Source organism: Pleurodeles waltl, chromosome 8 (assembly GCF_031143425.1).
Source record: "Pleurodeles waltl isolate 20211129_DDA chromosome 8, aPleWal1.hap1.20221129, whole genome shotgun sequence".
NCBI lineage: Eukaryota > Metazoa > Chordata > Amphibia > Caudata > Salamandridae > Pleurodeles > Pleurodeles waltl.
The window spans coordinates 1458256462-1458276728 of NC_090447.1; the positions used below are offsets into that span (position 1 = coordinate 1458256462).

The following is a 20267-nucleotide window of genomic DNA, read 5'->3' on the forward strand; positions in this document are numbered from 1 at the left end:
AAAATCTTTAAAATTGAATATCTCCATTTCTACTGGTTGGATTTTTGTTGTTTGGTCTTGAATTATTTATTAAAAAGTATGCTGTTTTTCTAATTCTGTTGTGGGCTTCTTTTGAGGTGTGATTTCACTGTGTTAATGTTTGAAGGGTTGCACAAATACTTTACACGTTGCCTGCGAGTTAAGCCTGACTGCCCTATGACAACCTACCTGCGGGTTGAGCCCAGGTTAATTCAGGGTTTGCTTGTCACTTCACCCTGAGATGAATTGTGGTTGTTGCTTGAGAACAGTTTCAAGCCCAACGACCAATTACCCATTGCCTTACAGTGAGGTACAATTTGAGTCCTGTGGCATACCTATCACAGCTAAGGCAGCCTACTGCAATATACACCAAGTTGTTGGAAGAAATGCATGTTAAAATTGATTTCAGCCACTTCCTATTGCTCTGGCTGCATTGCAGTACATTGTTTTTCTATCAGAGCACAGGTGGAGAATCTTGGTGTTTTTTGGCCCTCCTCCTTCTGACACCTGAACAGTTAGGCATCCATTCTCAAGCACTGGCAGAACATGCAACTTATTTTTTTTTTATATTTCATACAATAAATTTAAATAAAATTGAAAGAAAGTGGCCATCTATAGCACAGAGAGGCATAACTGATTGTGATGTGTCCAGCTGATACCCTTTAATAAACATGCCCCAAGGATGAGAGGAGTTGTGTACTCACAATCAGATGACTCTGTCTCTTTGTACGTGTCGGTATGTTGGGCTGATGAGACTAAGCTCTGAAACAGACCAGTTACAAGGTTCTGGCTGCAATGGCCCGGCTTGGCGCTGTGAACTCCCGGCTGAGTAATATCATTCTCCCCAGATACCTCAATTTTCAACTGCTTTGGGATTCTCCCTGAAAATGAAAGAAAATACTCTTTGTTCAGCTTGGCAGTATTTTAGGAAGATTGTATTAATTAAATATGATTGCACCGATCCATAAAAAAACGTGATTCTTTCAATATACTACAAGATAACAATCACCAAGGGGCAGAGTTCCAAACCATAAAACACTGCTGCACAGATTGCACTTGTGCAAGTGTGCATGTTGCTGGCACTAGCAAAAGCAAGCATTATATGAATTGGTTCACTAGCGCATTTGAACAAATAAAGGTCCCAGATTCACTTGCACATCTACACACTTGTGAAACTGAAGACTGACAGCAAGAGAGGGCAATGCTGACCCTATGTGCAGCTCAACAGAACAGCTGAATTCCAACAAAGCTTAAACACAGTTGTACAAGTATGCCAACAGGTAAAGGAAATAGTACACTTACACAAAAGGTCAAAATGGTATGCCCCTTGATTCTGCAGACCTGTCAACTCACACAATACCACCATGCAACACACAATATCAAGCCTCTTCACACGGTAAGCAGTGGTTTTCAGCAGGTTTTTGGAGGCTCTGAACTAGCAACATCCAAAAATGAGGGTGAAAAAAACCAGGACATCAGCAACAAACTCAGCAACTTGTGTTTTTTTTTTTTTTAGGAGAGGGACCAGGGTGGGGCACTAGTGCCACTTAATGGGCTTCCCAGTAACAAGGCACTAACCCCTCCAAGGCCCTATCCCCTTCTCACACAATGTAATTTTCAATTTAGTTGGCAGGTCTGATTCTGATCTCCAGGCAGCAGGAATATGAGGCCAATGCATTATAAGCTGTGAGAGGCCACATGAAATGTATATACAGGCTCCAGTATATTCATTAGGTTCAGAGTTGTGCAAAGGTGCCAAAACTAGCCATGGCAAGGGTAACAAAAAAGATATCCCACCAATGGCACTGGAGGAATACCCAATCCCTTTGAGATGTCTATCAAACAACATTTACACTCAAACCTCAATATGACCACTGGAGGTCACTATCCAAGATCCTGTCATGCAACGTGCAAAGCAGTTCTGAAGGCCAACTACTGACAAGCGGGACCAACACTGGACTCAGAGTATATACATTTAACAATGCCTTCAACTGTCAATCTCCCATGGCATCCCAACATCATCCCTCCTTTGTTTACGGACAAATAATGCAATGACTAACAGCTCATGAGGACCCCTGTTTATCCCTGTTAGGGTCTGAAAGGGTAGTAGCTACTTCCACTGCTTCAGTGAGCTCAATTGCACACCACATACCTTTCACCATCCTATCATTTTTCATCTCCAAAGTTATTCCAATAAAGCCACACACACCTATAGGCATCAGGTGTTTTTCTACACTTACCTACATCATTCATCTTCCACTGCACATTAACAAAAGACAATCCATCCACAATATTTTTTATTATGTTTATAAATTCAGTTTTCACAATACAGCAGACTCTCGTGTGCACATTTACCATCTACCTCACTTAAAGATAATGTACCTAAACAGAGATTTCACAGATGCATTCGTAATTTTTACATGCAAAATCCCACATCTCCGACCTTAGAAACTTCAACATCTCAGAGGTTTTCACCAACAAGGACACAAAAGAAAGCCCTTCACAACAGTTATTTAAGATCATATATAACTGGAAAGAATCAGCTGAAAGGCAACACTACGGATCGAGTCACCTCTATTTTCTCCACCTTCAACTGTGAAGTTCCCTAATTCCTGTACTGGTCCGACCATCACGTTATTCTTTGGGGCATCTAACATCATACAACATTCCACTGTGGCCATCCTATGCCCACCTTCAGCACCAAGTCTTTCAAAATGTTTCCTCAACCAAACAGAGTAAGCCCTCATATAATTTGCAGTGCCTACAGGTAATACACCTACTCACTACTGAAAACCTTGAATACCACCTTACGTTACGCAGTAGATCTTCATGCACTATTCACAAATGTTCATGTAAAAGCCTTCGTCCCCATGGTACAACTAAATACCAAAAAGAGAGAAATTTGGAGATTGGAAAAACAACAGCGAACAATTAAATTGTCAAATCAATCAGCACAAAGCCTTGCATCACAGAAGTGAAACAAACTTGAACACCCATCAGTTAAGTAAGCGATGAGAGAAAGGCTTTATTCAAGACAAGACATTTAAACACCATGTGAGCCCTTTCTTATCACTCCATCAGACACTCTTTACTGAAATCCAACAACCTAAATAACATCAGCAGCATAACACACAAGACAGACATTCGCTACCAACTGGCCATCAACTAACCAATAGCACCACAACATGTGTTATTTGCACTCCTTCACATCTACGCCATATATAAATACATAATCATAACAACTGAACAACACCAAGAAGACAATCCCTTTATTTTTTTGTGTCAGTAAAGTCTTTTCATTGGAAGCCACCCCACCACATATAGTGAACCCATTCCTCGCAACAGAACTATAAAAACTGCATCGAAAACTGGCCCTTCCGGAAGAAAGAGCAGGTACACCCTGATGTGTTGTTCAACGGCTCATCGACAGCTCTAGAAAAAGCAGTTGCACACCAGCTGGACGCACACACTGACCAATAGCATTAGCTGCATAGCCACCAATCCACATCATAAAATTTGTGCTACCAACTGGGAATATCTAAATGCGTACCGGGTAATGAAAGATTCGTACAACATGAAATGACTAGAACAAAAAGGGCAGGAACAAAGCCCCAGCATTAATTTCCCTCTTAAGCTACAATCCAAAAAAGGAATATAAGTTGGAGCTCTGAAATCATAGTATATATACACAACTCATTTAATAAGTGATGTTAGTCTTAATTTTCATAAAGAATATATAAATACATTTTTAGACATTTTTCTCATCACATAAAGTACTACACAATTGTGTATGACTTGCAAAAAGTCACAACTTGAGGTACTGTTTGAAAGGATCAATGGTTGCATTGTTTCAATCAAATTTCTTATGACTTGTGCGATCTTTAGGGACCCTTTGTCTGAATCTTCTTCTGCGTGACAAACAGTAGGCTTTTATGAGCGAGAAAAGTTTTCAAACTACCTTCTCTATCTTCTGATGTTTCTACAACTGTATGCAGGTTTATACAGATAAGCATTATAAATGCTGTTGTTAGACCTGACATGCCTTAGGGTGGTCACCCCTAACTTTTTGCCTGCCTCCCTCCACTTTTTGGACCCTGTTTTGCTGGCTTTTACACTCTGCGCACTTTCCCACTGCTAACCTGTGCTAAAGTGCATATGCTCTCTCCCTTTTTAAACATGGTAACCTTGAATCCTACCTGATTGGACTATTTAATTTACTTATAAGTCCCTAGTAATGTGCACTATATGTGCCTAGGGCCTGTAGATTAAATGCTACTAGTGGGCCTGCAGCACTGGTTGTGCCACCCACTTAAGTAGCCCCTCTACCTTGTCCCAGGCCTGCCATTTCAAGGCCTGTGTGTGCAGTTTCACTGTCACCCCGACTTGGCATTTAAAAGTTCTTGCCAAGACTAAACCTCCCCTTTCTCCACATGTAAGTCACCTTTAATGTGTGCCCTAGGTAACCCCTAGAGCAGGGTGCTGTGTGGGTGAAAGGCAGGGCATGTACCTGTGTAGTTTCCATGCCCTGGTAGTGTAAAACTCCTAAATTCGTTTTTGCACTACTGTGAGACCTGCTCCTTTCATAGGCTAACGTTGGGGCTGCCCTCATACAGTATTGAAGTGGTAGCTGCTGATCTGAAAGGAGTAGGAAGGTCTTATTTAGTATGGCCAGAATGGTAATACCAAGCCCTGCTGACTGGTGAAGTGGGATTTGATATTACTATTCTAGAAATGCCACTTTTAGAAAGTGAGCATTTCTTTGCACTTAAATCTTTCTGTACCTTACAATCCACGTCTGGCTGAGCATGGTTGACAGCTCCTTGTGCATTCACTCAGACACACCCCAAACACAGGGTACTCAGCCTCACTTGCATACATCTGCATTTTGAATGGGTCTTCCTGGGCTGGGAGGGTGGAGGGCCTGCTCTCACACAAAGGACTGCCACACCCCCTACTGGGACCCTGGCAGACAGGATTGAACTGAAAGGGGACCTGGTGCACTTCTTAGCCACTCTTTGAAGTCTCCCCCATTTCAAAGGCACATTTGGGTATAAAACAGGGCCTCTGCCCTACCTCATCAGACACTTGCTGGAGAAGAAACCTGAACCAGAAACTACATCAAGCCAAGAAGAACTGCCTGGCTGCTCAAAGGACTCACCTGCCTGCTTTCTACAAAGGACTGCTGCCTTGCTGTTGGCCTGCTGCCTTGCTGAACTCTTGTCTGGCTGTGAAAGTGCTCTTCAAGGGCTTGGATAGAGCTTGCCTCCTGTTCCCTGAAGTCTCAGGAACAAAAAGACTTCTCTTTTTCACTTGGACGCTTCGTGCGGCGAAATTTTCGATGCACAGCTTGTTCCGCGGCGAGAAAAACACCGCACACCGACGCTGATCGACGTGACGCCTTCGGGAAGACCGGAACTTCGACGCACAGCCTCGCAAGGACAACGCCGCCCGACCTCCAGAGGAAAAATCGACACGACGCCTGCCGTAAGAGCAAAACTTCGACGCACAGCCCCGCAGAACGACGCGCAGCCAGAAAACAAGCAGGAGAATCCACGCACAGACACGGGACATCTGGTAATCCCCGCGACCCACAGAAAGAGACTGGCCGCGCGCCGGAAAACGACGCACGACTTCCCCGCGTGAAAAATAATGACGCAAGTCCGTGTGTACTGGGGAGAAATCGACGCACACACCATTTTTCCACGTAGCTCTTCTTCTGCGGCCCTTTGCGGAGATTTTCCACTCCAAACTAGGTACTTTGTGTTTGAAAGATACTTTGTTTGCTTTTTAAAGACTTAAGACATTTTATATCACTTTCCAGTGATATCACTACAATTTCACATTGCAACTTTATTTGTTTTGACCTGCAATTATCCTGATAAATATTATATATTTTTCTAAACACTGTGTGGTGTATTTTTGTGGTGCTATATTGTGGTATTGTATGATTTATTGCGCAAATACTTTACACATTGCCTTCTAAGTTAAGCCTGACTGCTCGTGCCAAGCTACCAGAGGGTGGGCACAGGCTAATTTTGGATTGTGAGTGACTTACCCTGACTAGAGTGAGGGTTCTTGCTTGGACAGAGGGTAACCTGACTGCCAACCAAAAACCCAATTTCTAACATTGGTGATCAGCGGTGAGGATAGGACTTGTATTTGTGCAGTGACATACAGTAGCTAAGTATTTCACTACCTACCCACAGTTGAAGGTCAACTTGATTTTTATCTCTTTTTTGCAAATTCGTTTTTCCTGACAATTTTCAAAAACTAAATCCTCACTCAACATGTCTCTGATGGAGCCTCAAATAGGAGACTTTGACCTAGTCCTGTTGGATACATACACGGTCAAACAGCTAAAAGGGTTCTGCAGGGCAATGAGGGTACCCACCCAACGGGCCTCCAAAAAGGAGGACTTTCAAGTGGCACTGAGGGCCTGGGCAGAAGCCCATTTGGAGGAGGATGATGAGGAAGAGGAGCCAGAAAATGGCCCCTCAGAGGATTTGTTGCTATCAGTGGATGATGTTACCACTGCAATTGTGCCCCCTTCCAGACCAGGGAGCAGTGTCTCTGCGCAAAGCCTGACCGCAGAGAAAAGGAGAGAGGAAAGGGAGTTCCAATTGCAAATGGCAAAACTGAAAATTGAGGATCAACAGGAGGAAAGAAAGGCAGAGAGAGAAGCCAAGCAAGCTGAGGCTGAAAGAGCAGCTAAACAGATTGAAGCTGAGAGAGCCTTGGCTGAAAAGAAACTGTTATTGGCTCATGAACTGAGTCTCAAGGAGCTGGATCTCAAGGCAAAGCAGTCTGAATCCAGCCATAATGGTGGCAGCATACAGACAGGACCTGCTGGAGAAAAGAAGGTTTGTATACCCAAAAATGTGGTGCCCAGTTTTGTGGTGGGAGATGACATAGATAAATGGTTAGCTGCTTATGAAGTTGCACCAAGGGCTCATGAGGTTCCTGAAGGGCAATGGGGGGTAGCTATGTGGGGTTATGTGCCGCCATTGGGGAGGGACACACTTCTCACATTGGATCAACCTGATCAAAACACATACCCACTTCAGAAAGCCACTTTACTTGCCAAGTTTGGGCTGACCCCTGAGGGATACCATCAGAGGTTCAGGGACAGCACCAAACAAACCACACAAACATGGGTAGATTTCTTTTACTTTTCCAGTAAGGCACTGAATGGATGGGTGCGGGGCAACAAAGTAGATCATTATAAAGGGTTATATGACTTGATTCTGAGAGAGCATATACTCAATGTTATCTATAGAGAGTTGCGCCAGCACTTGGTAGATAGTAAGCTGACTGATCCCAGGAAGCTTGCTGAGGAGGCGGACCTCTGGGTTAGCACCAGAGTGTCCAAAAAGGTACCTGGGGGAGACACCCACAAAGGTGGTCAGGGTTCCCAACAGAAGAAAGAGGGGGGAGATAAACTTACAGATAGAGAACTCTCAAAAGGCCCCCAAAAGAATTCCCAGGGAAGGGGTGGCCACCATTCCTTTTCCAGATTTGGGAAAAAGCCAGGGACATATGATAGGTCAGGGAAATCCAACCCCAAATGCATGGAGTGTTACCAGTATGGTCACTATAAAGGCGACCCCCAGTGCTCCAAGAGGGCACCGTCCACTACCGGACAGACACCTGGGTTGACTAGTGTAGCGCTTGGGGGGGGAGATGGACCCAGATAGCTTTGGGGAGCAGGTAGAGATTTCCCTAGTGTCCCTGGGAGAAAGAGAAATGGTGCCCAAAGCCCACATGCCCCGAAATACTTCCAAGTACAGGCAGTGGGTCACCATTAATGGGCAGAAGGTGGAGGCTCTGCGTGACACAGGAGCCAGTATGACTACTATCCAGAGTCAGCTGGTGTCAACAGAGCAGATAGTCCCTAATACATTCCACAAGGTCATAGTCACTGATAATCGTGAGAGTCACCTACCGGTGACTCTGGTTCCCTTTGAGTTGGGGGGGGTCTCTGGCACTCTGAAAGTACCTGTGAGTCCTGCCATGCCTGTAGATTGTCTGTTAGGCAATGATCTTGAGCATACTGCTTGGAAAGAAGTAGAGCTTGTAGGAAGTTGGCTCTGTATGTACTATTTCAAAGTAAGGAATAGTATGCACAGAGTCCAAGGGTTCCCCTTGGAGGTAAGATAGTGGGAAAAAGAGATAATACTAATGCTCTATTTTGTGGTAGTGTGGTCGAGCAGTAGGCTTATCAAAGGAGTAGTGTTAAGCATTTGTTGTACATACACAAGCAATAAATGAGGAACACACACTCAGAGACAATTCCAGGCCAATAGGTTTTTGTATAGAAAAATATATTTTTCTTAGTTTATTTTAAGAACCACAGGTTCAAGATTTACATGTAATACTTCAAATGAAGGGTATTGCAGGTAGGTACTTTAGGAACTTTGAATTAGCAAAATAGCATATACAGTTTTCACATAAATCACATATAGCTATTTTAAAACTAGACAGTGCAATTTTCAACAGTTCCTGGGGGAGGTAAGTGTTTGTTAGTTTTTGCAGGTAAGTAAACCACCTACGGGGTTCAAGTTTAGGTCCAAGGTAGCCCACCGTTGGGGATTCAGAGCAACCCCAAAGTTACCACACCAGCAGCTCAGGGCCTGTCTGGTGCAGAGGTCAAAGTGGTGCCCAAAACACATAGGCTTCAATGGAGAAGGGGTGCCCCGGTTCCAGTCTGCCAGCAGGTAAGTACCCGGGTCTTCGGAGGGCAGACCAGGGGGGTTTTGTAGGGCACCGGGGGGGACACAAGTCAGCACAGAAAGTACACCCTCAGCGGCACGGGGGCGGTCGGGTGCAGTGTGCAAACAAGCATCGGGTTTGTAATAGAAAGCAATGGGAGACCAAGGGGTCTCTTCATCGATGCAGGCAGGCAAGGGGGGGGCTCCTCGGGGTAGCCACCACCTGGGCAAGGGAGAGGGCCACCGGGGGGTCGCTCCTGCACTGGAGGTCGGATCCTTCAGGTCCTGGGGGCTGCAGGTGCAGTGTCCCTACCAAGCGTCGGGTTCTTAGAAGCAGGCAGTCGCGGTCTGGGGGAGCCTCGTGATTCCCTCTGCAGGCGTCGCTGTGGGGGCTCAGGGCGGGCAACTCTGGCTACTCACGGTCTCGCAGTCGCCGGGGAGTCCTCCCTGAAGTGATTGTTCTCCACAAGTCGAGCCGGGGGCGTCGGGTGCAGAGTGCCAAGTCTCACGCTTCCGGCGGGAAACGCGTGTTGTTTCAAAGTTGCTTATTTGTTGCAAAGTTGCAGTCTTTGGTGAACAGAGCCGCTGTCCTCGGGAGTTCTTGGTCCTTCTAGATGCAGGGCAGTCCTCTGAGGCTTCAGAGGTCGCTGGTCCCTGGGGAAAGCGTCGCTGGAGCAGTGTCTTTAGAAGTGGGGAGACAGGCCGGTAGAGCTGGGGCCAAAGCAGTTGGTGTCTCCGTCTTCTCTGCAGTGTTTTTCAGTTAAGCAGTCCTCTTCTTCTTAGGTTGCAGGAATCTGAGTTCCTAGGTTCTGGGGAGCCCCTAAATACTGAATTTAGGGGTGTGTTTAGGTCTGGGGGGTTAGTAGCCAATGGCTACTAGCCCTGAGGGTGGCTACACCCTCTTTGTGCCTCCTCCCTGAGGGGAGGGGGGCACATCCCTAATCCTATTGGGGGAATCCTCCATCTGCAATATGGAGGATTTCTAAAAGTCAGAGTCACCTCAGCTCAGGACACCTTAGGGGCTGTCCTGACTGGCCAGTGACTCCTCCTTGTTTTTCTCATTATCTCTCCTGGACTTGCCGCCAAAAGTGGGGGCTGTGTCCAGGGGGCGGGCATCTCCACTAGCTGGAGTGCCCTGGGGCATTGTAACACGAAGCCTGAGCCTTTGAAGCTCATTGGTAGGTGTTACAGTTCCTACAGGGGGGAGGTGTGAAGCACCTCCACCCAGAGCAGGCTTTTGTTTCTGTCCTCAGAGAGCACAAAGGCCCTCACCACATGGGGTCAGAAACTTGTCTCTCAGCAGCAGGCTGGCACAGACCAGTCAGTCCTGCACTGAACAATTGGGTAAAATACAGGGGGCATCTCTAAGAGGCCCTCTGTGTGCATTTTTTAATAAATCCAGCACTGGCATCAGTGTGGGTTTATTATTCTGAGAAGTTTGATACCAAACTTCCCAGTATTCAGTGTAGCCATTATGGAGCTGTGGAGTTCGTTTTTGACAGACTCCCAGACCATATACTCTTATGGCTACCCTGCACTTACAATGTCTAAGGTTTTGCTTAGACACTGTAGGGGCATAGTGCTCATGCACCTATGCCCTCACCTGTGTCTAGGGCACCCTGCCTTAGGGCTGTAAGGCCTGCTAGAGGGGTGACTTACCTATGCCACAGGCAGTGTGAGGTTTGCATGGCACCCTGAGGGGAGTGCCATGTCGACTTAGTTGTTTTCTCCCCACCAGCACACACAAGCTGGCAAGCAGTGTGTCTGTGCTGAGTGAGGGGTCCCTAGGGTGGCATAAGAAATGCTGCAGCCCTTAGAGACCTTCCCTGGCATCAGGGCCCTTGGTACCAGGGGTACCAGTTACAAGGGACTTACCTGGGTGCCAGGGTTGTGCCAATTGTGGAGACAATGATACATTTTAGGTGAAAGAACACTGGTGCTGGGGCCTGGTTAGCAGGGTCCCAGCACACTTCTTAGTCAAGTCAGCATCAGTATCAGGCAAAACTTGGGGGGTAACTGCAACAGGGAGCCATTTCTTTACACAAGCCCCCCCCCCCAGCCCACAGGCCACGAGACTCAGCCAAAGCTGGGAGAGTCTTCCTAGTCTGTCAGGCGAGGAAGAGTAGAGGAAATAGGCTGGTTTGTTGCAGGGCCTACTCTGCCTTACATCCTCCTGTTCAGGTCATTCGCTCTGGGGAACTGACCCACTTCCACAGTGATAGGACCTAGTCTGAATTGCCTCTTGTCTGTGTCTTTAATGTCTCCACCCATTCTCTCTATTTTGGGTTAGAGGTATCCACCTCTGCTAATCTTATCTTAGCCAGGGTCACCCCTAGCTTACCCAAAGATGTTACCCAGAGCTGGAGTAACCCCACCATGACCAACAGGGTCAGGGGGCCTAACTTGCTATTTGGTATGGGGTCAGACCACCATGCCAAGGATAGTGCAGCCATAAAGGCTAACACCCAGCAGAGGCCACTGACAGCTGTCAGTGTCCAGAACCACACCTTTAGCTCTTCACCTACAAGGGAAGGGGCTAAGTTACAGGCTTCTTTGGGTTCAGGGTGCCTGTCTGCTGTATTAGAGTGGGGGGTTACCACCTCTTGCAGTAAACACCCTTCTTCCACTCTTTCTTCTGTTAGCTGAGGAGCCACCCACTCAGGCTTAACAGTTGCCTGACTAGCCAGGACTTCTTGTGGGTCAGGTTGGACTTTACCAGTGCCACTTTTGGAGTTCTCCCCTACTGGAGCAGAATCTCCTTGGCTTGCTGGAACCTTGGCTAAAGGTTGTCCACCCTTCCTACACTGTTTTATTTTCTTTTTCTTCTGGGGCCTACTTGCAGTTACTGCAGAGGCAGCACCTCCAGAATCCTTGGGAGAGGACTGGCACTGGACCAGTTCCTCTCTTGGGCTCTGACTAACCTCTCGGTAGTCATTTCCAAGGAGACAATCAAGGGGGAGGTCTGTACTGACTACCACCCTTCTCCAGCTAAAAGTCCCACCGACTTCTATGGGCACAAAAGCCACAGGCCTATCAGTGACCCTGTCTGGGCTAACTCTTACTCTGGCAGTCTCACCTGGGATGTACTGGTTTGAGAACACCAGCCTGTCATGCACAATAGTGTGACTGGCACAAGTGTCTCTCAGGGCAGTGGCTGGGATCCCCTTCACCAGTAGGTGGTGGAAGTGTCTACTTCCCTCTGGAATTTCCAACTCACCTGTTGGGCCCTTTTTCCAGTTGAAGGCTATGAAGACCTCCTCATCTGAGGAGTCATCCCCAATGGCTACACTGGTCACCCCTGGGATTTTGCTAGGGGGTTTGTTTTTGGGACAAGAAGTGTCCTTGGTGTGGTGCCCTGTCTGTCTACAGTTTTGGCACCATGCCTTAGTGGCATCCCAGTTCTTACCCTGGTACCCACCTTTGTTTTGGGTTGTGTCTCGGGGCCCACCCACCTGGTCCGGTTTTTGGGGGCCTACAGAGGACTCTTTTTCTTTATTTCTAGTGTCACCCACTTTCTCCTGGGGAGGCTTTGTAACCCCTTTCTTTTGCTCACCCCCAGTGGAAGTTTTAGTTACCCTAGTCTTGACCCAGTGGTCTGCCTTCTTTCCCAATTCTTGGGGAGAAATTGGACCTAGGTCTACCAGATACTGATGCAACTTTTCATTGAAGCAGTTACTTAAAATGTGTTCTTTCATAAACAAATTATAAAGCCGAACATAGTCATGCACTTCATTTCCAGTTACCCAACCATCCAGTGTTTTCACTGAGTAGTCTACAAAATCAACCCAGGTCTGGCTTGAGGATTTTTGAGCCCCCCTGAACCTAATCCTGTACTCCTCAGTGGAGAATCCAAAGCCCTCAATCAGGGTAGCCTTCATGAGGTCATAGGATTCTGCATCTTTACCAGAGAGTGTGAGGAGTCTATCCGTACACTTTCCAGTGAACATTTCCCAAAGGAGAGCACCACAGTGAGATCTGTTTACTTTTCTGGTTGCACAAGCCCTCTCAAAAGCTGTGAACCATTTGGTGATGTCATCACCATCTTCATATTTAGTTACAATCCCTTTTGGGATTTTCAACATGTCAGGAGAATCTCTGACCCTATTTATGTTGCTGCCACCATGGATGGGACCAAAACCCATCTCTTGTCTTTCCCTTTCTATGGCTAGGAGCTGTCTCTCTAAAGCCAATCTTCTGGCCATCCTGGCTAGCAGGAGGTCATCTTCACTGAGGCTATCCTCAGTGATTACAGAGGTGCTGGACCCTCCTGTGAGGGAAGCAGCATCTCTGACTATCACAGTTGGAGTCAGGGCTTGAGGGACCCTGTTCTCCCTAACTAGGACTGGAGGGGGGGAAATCTCCTCCAAGTCACTAGCTTCATCCTCTGGGAGGTCATCCTCAGAGGGGTTGGCTTTTTCAAACTCTGCCAGCAGCTCCTGGAGCTGTATTTTGGAAGGTCTTAGGCCAACTGGTATTTTCTTTATTTTGCAGAGAGACCTCAGCTCCCTCATCTTAAGATGGAGGTAAGGGGTGATGTCGAGTTCCATCACATTCTCTTCTGCATTAGACATTATGGGGGTCATTCTGACACTGGCGGTCATGGACCGCCAGGGCCAACGACGCGGAAGCACCGCCAACAGGCTGGCGGTGCTTCCGGGGGCATTCTGACGTCAGAAAAGGGAAGCCGGCGGTTTCCCGCCGGCTTCCCGCTGCCCCAGGGAATCCTCCACGGCGGCACTGCAAGCAGCGCCGCCATGGGGATTCCGACCCCCTTCCTGCCAGCCTGGTTCTGGCGGTTTTCACCGCCAGAACCTGGCTGGCGGGAACGGGTGTCGTGGGGCCCCTGGGGGCCCCTCATAGATTTTCAGTGTCTGCGTTGCAGACACTGAAAATCGCGACGGGTGCAACTGCACCCGTCGCACCCCTTCCACTCCGCCGGCTCCATTCGGAGCCGGCATCCTCGTGGAAGGGGGTTTCCCGCTGGGCGGGCGGCCGGCCTTCTGGCGGTCGCCCACCAGCCCAGCGGGAAACTCAGAATGACCGCCGCGGTCTTTTGACCGCAGTACGGTCTTCTGGCGGTTCCCGCCAGGCCGGCGGCATCCGCCGCCGGCGGGGTCAGAATGACCCCCTATGTTTCTAAAAGTTGGAATACTTTTTAAGAATTTAAAACTATCTCTAGAACTTAATTCAAACTTTCACAAAAACTTTTAAACTCTAAAAGAAATGCTAACAGGGACTAACACAAGGCCCTAGCAGGACTTTTACAAATTTAGAAAAATAGCTCAAATTACAAAAATCAGTTTCTAATGACAATTTTTGGAATTTAGTCGTGTGGCTGAGTAGTCCAGCAAATGCAAAGTCTTGTACCCCACCGCTGATCCACCAATGTAGGAAGTTGGCTCTGTATGTACTATTTCAAAGTAAGGAATAGTATGCACAGAGTCCAAGGGTTCCCCTTAGAGGTAAGATAGTGGCAAAAAGAGATAATACTAATGCTCTATTTTGTGGTAGTGTGGTCGAGCAGTAGGCTTATCAAAGGAGTAGTGTTAAGCATTTGTTGTACATACACAAACAATAAATGAGGAACACGCACTCAGAGACAATTCCAGGCAAATAGGTTTTTGTATAGAAAAATATATTTTCTTAGTTTATTTTAAGAACCACAGGTTCAAGATTTACATGTAATACTTCAAATGAAGGGTATTGCAGGTAGGTACTTTAGGAACTTTGAATTAGCAAAATAGCATATACAGTTTTCACATAAATCACATATAGCTATTTTAAAACTAGACAGTGCAATTTTCAACAGTTCCTGGGGGAGGTAAGTGTTTGTTAGTTTTTGCAGGTAAGTAAACCACCTACGGGGTTCAAGTTTGGGTCCAAGGTAGCCCACCGTTGGGGGTTCAGAGCAACCCCAAAGTTACCACACCAGCAGCTCAGGGCCCGTCAGGTGCAGAGGTCAAAGTGGTGCCCAAAACGCATAGGCTTCAATGGAGAAGGGGGTGCCCCGGTTCCAGTCTGCCAGCAGGTAAGTACCCGTGTCTTTGGAGGGCAGACCAGGGGGGTTTTGTAGGGCACCGGGGGGGACACAAGTCAGCACAGAAAGTACACCCTCAGCGGCACGGGGGCGGCACGGGGGCGGCCGGGTGCAGTGTGCAAACAAGCGTCGGGTTTGTAATAGAAAGCAATGGGAGACCAAGGGGTCTCTTCAGCGATGCAGGCAGGCAAGGGGGGGGGCTCCTCGGGGTAGCCACCACCTGGGCAAGGGAGAGGGCCATCTGGGGGTCGCTCCTGCACTGGAGGTCGGATCCTTCAGGTCCTGGGGGCTGCGGGTGCAGTGTCCCTACCAGGCGTCGGGTTCTTAGAAGCAGGCAGTCGCGGTCAGGGGGAGCCTCGGGATTCCCTCTGCAGGCGTCGCTGTGGGGGTTCAGGGGGGGCAACTCTGGCTACTCACGGTCTCGCAGTCGCCGGGGAGTCCTCCCTGAAGTGGTTGTTCTCCACAAGTCGAGCCGGGGGCGTTGGGTGCAGAGTGCCAAGTCTCACGGTTCCGGCAGGAAACGTGTGTTGTTTCAAAGTTGCTTCTTTGTTGCAAAGTTGCAGTCTTTGGTGAACAGAGCCGCTGTCCTCGGGAGTTCTTGGTCCTTATAGATGCAGGGCAGTCCTCTGAGGCTTCAGAGGTCGCTGGTCCCTGGGGAAAGCGTCGCTGGAGCAGTGTCTTTAGAAGTGGGGAGACAGGCCGGTAGAGCTGGGGCCAAAGCAGTTGGTGTCTCCGTCTTCTCTGCAGGGTTTTTCAGCTTAGCAGTCCTCTTCTTCTTAGGTTGCAGGAATCTGAGTTCCTAGGTTCTGGGGAGCCCCTAAATACTGAATTTAGGGGTGTGTTTAGGTCTGGGGGGTTAGTAGCCAATGGCTACTAGCCCTGAGGGTGGCTACACCCTTTGTGCCTCCTCCCTGAGGGGAGGGGGCACATCCCTAATCCTATTGGGGGAATCCTCCATCTGCAAGATGGAGGATTTCTAAAAGTCAGAGTCACCTCAGCTCAGGACACCGTAGGGGCTGTCCTGACTGGCCAGTGACTCCTCCTTGTTTTTCTCATTATCTCTCCTGGACTTGCCACCAAAAGTGGGGGCTGTGTCCAGGGGGCGGGCATCTCCACTAGCTGGAGTGCCCTGGGGCATTATAACACGAAGCCTGAGCCTTTGAAGCTCACTGGTAGGTGTTACAGTTCCTACAGGGGGGAGGTGTGAAGCACCTCCACAAAGAGCAGGCTTTTGTTTCTGTCCTCAGAGAGCACAAAGGCCCTCACCACATGGGGTCAGAAACTCGTCTCTCAGCAGCAGGCTGGCACAGACCAGTCAGTCCTGCACTGAACAATTGGGTAAAATACAGGGGGCATCTCTAAGAGGCCCTCTGTGTGCATCTTTTAATAAATCCAGCACTGGCATCAGTGTGGGTTTTTTATTCTGAGACGTTTGATACCAAACTTCCCAGTATTCAGTGTAACCATTATGGAGCTGTGGAGTTCGTTTTTGACAGACTCCCAGACCATATACTCTTATGGCTACCCTGCACTTACAATGTCTAAGGTTTTGCTTAGACACTGTAGGGGCATAGTGCTCATGCACCTATGCCCTCACCTGTGGTCTAGTGCACCCTGCCTTAGGGCTGTAAGGCCTGCTAGAGGGGTGACTTACCTATGCCACAGGCAGTGTGAGGTTTGCATGGCACCCTGAGGGCAGTGCCATGTCACCTTAGTTGTTTTCTCCCCACCAGCACACACACGCTGGCAAGCAGTGTGTCTGTGCTGAGTGAGGGGTCCCTAGGGTGGCATAAGACATGCTGCAGCCCTTAGAGACCTTCCCTGGCATCAGGGCCCTTGGTACCAGGGGTACCAGTTACAAGGGACTTACCTGGGTGCCAGGGTTGTGCCAATTGTGGAGACAATGATACATTTTAGGTGAAAGAACATTGGTGCTGGGTCCTGGTTAGCAGGGTCTCAGAACACTTCTTAGTCAAGTCAGCATCAGTATCAGGCAAAAAGTGGGGGGTAACTGCAACAGGGAGCCATTTCTTTACAGAGCTCAGATCTCACCTGGAGATGTTAGGGTTACCTGAGTGGGTCTGCATGACCACACGGCCCATGGCTGCCCGGGAAGGGAGTCAAGGGCGTCTGGAACCTGGAAAGATGGCCCAGACAGCTGCCAAAAGGGAGGGCCAGGGGCGCAGGAAACCCGCCTCCAATGTTCCCACAATGGTAGACGACGCCCCTGAGGAGGAGGAGGAGGCCCCTGAGCCAACTGGGGAGGACATAGCTGACCTGGGTAACCTACCTGAACTTGCTGGCTGGCAAGTAGAGGGGGGGCCAACCAGGGAAGCATTCTGCAAGGCGCGGAAAGAATGCCCCACCCTTGAGGGTTTGAGGAAGCAGGCCACAGCCCACGCAGCAGGTGATGCCTCTGGCGCTCACCATATTTACTGGGAGAATGATCTACTTTACAGTGAGCGTAGGATTTCAAGTTCTGGGGCACCCCGTGTGATGGTGGTCCCCCAGTGTTACCGGAAATTCCTACAAGGCCTGGCTCACGACATTCCCCTGGCAAGACACCTGGGCCAAGACAAGACCTTTGACAGTCTTGACACCCACTTTCACTGGCCCAGAATGAGGAAAGCCTCAGATAACTTCTGCAGAGCTTGCCCCACCTGCCAGGCTAGTGGGAAGGCAGGGAAACGGCTTAAAGCTCCCCTGCTCCCACTCCCAGTCTTTGGCACCCCCTTTGAAAGGGTGGGCATCGACATTGTTGGACCCTTGGACCCCAAAACTGCCTTGGGCAACAAGTTTATCCTGGTTTTGGTGGACCATGCCACCCGCTATCCAGAGGCAATCCCTCTGAGAACAGTGACTGCACAGGTGGTGACCAGAGCCCTGTTGGGAATATTTACCAGTGTGGGATTCCCTAAGGAGGTCGTGTCTGACCGGGGCACAAACTTCATGTCTGCATACATGAAGACCATGTGAGATGAGTGTGGGGTGACCTACCGGTTTACCACCCCTTATCATCCTCAATCCAATGGGCTTGTTGAGAGATTCAACCAGACACTGAAAGGCATGATTGGTGGCTTGACTGAGGCCATGAGGCGTAAGTGGGACGTCCTCTTACCCTGCCTGTTGTTTGCTTATAGAGAGGTGCCCCAGAAAGGGGTGGGGTTCAGCCCCTTTGAGGTTCTCTATGGTCACCCTGTCAGGGGACCCCTAAGCATTGTTAAGGAGGGCTGGGAGAAGGCTCCCCAGGCACCTCCCCAGGATGTGGTCAGCTACATGCTGGCCCTCCGCAAACAAACCCAACGCTTCTGGAAGCAAGCCCAGAGTAACCTCGAGGGCAGTCAAGAGGTGATGAAGGAGTGGTATGACCAGAAGGCCACTCTAGTTGAGTTTTCACCTGGAGACAAAGTTTGGGTGATGGAGCCAGTAGAGCCCAGGGCTCTCCAGGACCGCTGGACTGGCCCCTTTGAGATAAAGGAGCGTAAAGGGGAGGCCACTTACCTAGTGGACCTCAAGACCCCTAGGCACCCCCTAAGGGTCCTCCATCACAACCGGCTCAAACCTCACTTTGAGAGGTCTAAGGTCAGTATGCTCCTGGTCACAGATGAGGGCATGGAAGAGGAGAGTGAACCTCTCCCCGACCTCCTCGCTGTCAAAGAAGGGGATGGGTCAGTAGGGGGTGTCATTCTCTCTGACTCCCTGACTCCAACCCAGAGAGGGGACTGCTATGAGCTGTTAGAGCAGTTCTCCCCCCTGTTCTCCCTTACTCCTGGACTAACCCACCTCTGTGTGCATGACATTGACACAGGTGACAGTCCCCCTGTAAAGAACAAAATTTACAGGTTGTCGGATAAGGTGAAGGCCAGCATCAAGGAGGAGGTCTTCAAGATGTTGACTTTGGGGTTTATTGAGAAATCCAGTAGTCCCTGGGCCAGCCATGTGGTATTGGTTCCCAAGGCTACTGCCCCAGGTGTGAAGCCAGAACTCCGATTCTGTGTGAACTACCGGGGTATCAATTCAGTCACCTGGACTGATGCTCACCCCATCCCCCGAGCTGATGAGCTCGTTGACAGGCTAGGCGCTGCCAAGTTTCTGAGTACGTTCGATCTTACTTCCGGGTACTGGCAGATTGGCCTGACTGAGGGGGCGAAAGAAAGATCCGCTTTTTCCACCCCTGATGGCCATTACCAATTCCGGGTGATGCCATTTGGGCTGAAAAATGCCCCCGCTACCTTCCAACGGTTGGTTAACGGGGTCCTAGCTGGTAAAGATGCCTTCTGTGCAGCTTACCTGGACGACATAGCTGTCTACAGTTCCAGCTGAGAGGAACAGCTGCTCCACCTCAAGGAGGTGCTTCAGGCTCTGCAACAGGCAGGCCTGACTATCAAGGCTAGTAAGTGCCAGATTGGGCAGGGTTCCGTGGTGTACTTGGGACACCTAGTAGGTGGTGGCAAGGTGCAGCCACTCCAGGCCAAGATTGAAACTATCAAGGCCTGGCAACCACCTAGAACACAGACTGAGGTGAGAGCCTTTTTGGGCCTCACTGGATACTACCGCAGGTTCGTCAAGGGCTATGGTACCATTGTGTCCCCTTTGACAGAACTCACTTCCAAGAAACAACCTAGGTTGGTGAATTGGACAGAGGCCTGTCAGAAAGCCTTTGATTCTCTGAAGGAAGCCATGTGCACGGCCCCTGTGCTCAAGGCCCCTGACTACTCCCAGGAATGTATTGTGCAGACAGACGCTTCAGAGCATGGCATAGGGGCTGTTCTAGCACAGCTGAATGAGGAGGGCTCAGACCAACCAGTAGTCTTTATTAGCAGAAGACTATTACCACAGGAACAAAGGTGGAGTGCTATTGAGAGAGAAGCATTTGCTGTGGTCTGGGCACTGAAGAAGCTAAGACCCTACCTGTTTGGGACTCACTTCCGGGTTCAGACAGACCACAGGCCCCTCAGATGGCTCATGCAGATGAGGGGTGAGAATCCAAAACTCTTGAGATGGTCCATTTCCCTACAGGGGATGGACTTTACGGTGGAGCATCGCCCAGGGGTTGACCACGCCAATGCTGATGGTCACTCCAGATGCTTCCGCCTTAGCGATGAGAGCTCCCAAGAGGTCGGGTAGCTCTCCCAACTTTCAGCTGGGGGGGACACATGTTAGACCTGACATGCCTTAGGGTGGTCACCCCTAACTTTTTGCCTGCCTCCCTCCACTTTTTGGACCCTGTTTTGCTGGCTTTTAGACTCTGCGCACTTTACCACTGCTAAAGTGCATATGCCCTCTCCCTTTTTAAACATGGTAACCTTGAATCCTACCTGATTGGACTATTTAATTTACTTATAAGTCCCTAGTAATGTGCACTGTAGGGCCTGTAGATTAAATGCTACTAGTGGGCCTGCAGCACTGGTTGTGCCACCCACTTAAGTAGCCCTTTTACCTTGTCCCAGGCCTGCCATTGCAAGGCCTGTGTGTGCAGTTTCACTGTCACCCCGACTTGGCAT

General features: G+C 49.2%; 1 protein-coding gene across 6 annotated transcripts in view; it reads right to left on the reverse strand.

Annotated features, from left to right (window-relative positions):
• Positions 1–20267, reverse strand: part of ZBTB20 (zinc finger and BTB domain containing 20) — a 4633203-nt gene that overhangs the window by 88507 nt on the left and 4524429 nt on the right. For all 6 annotated transcript variants that reach the window (XM_069202644.1, XM_069202647.1, XM_069202646.1 and 3 more), the window contains one exon: positions 723–899. The gene's annotated coding sequence lies outside the window, so the exon portion shown is untranslated. The remainder of the gene's footprint in view (positions 1–722; positions 900–20267) is intronic.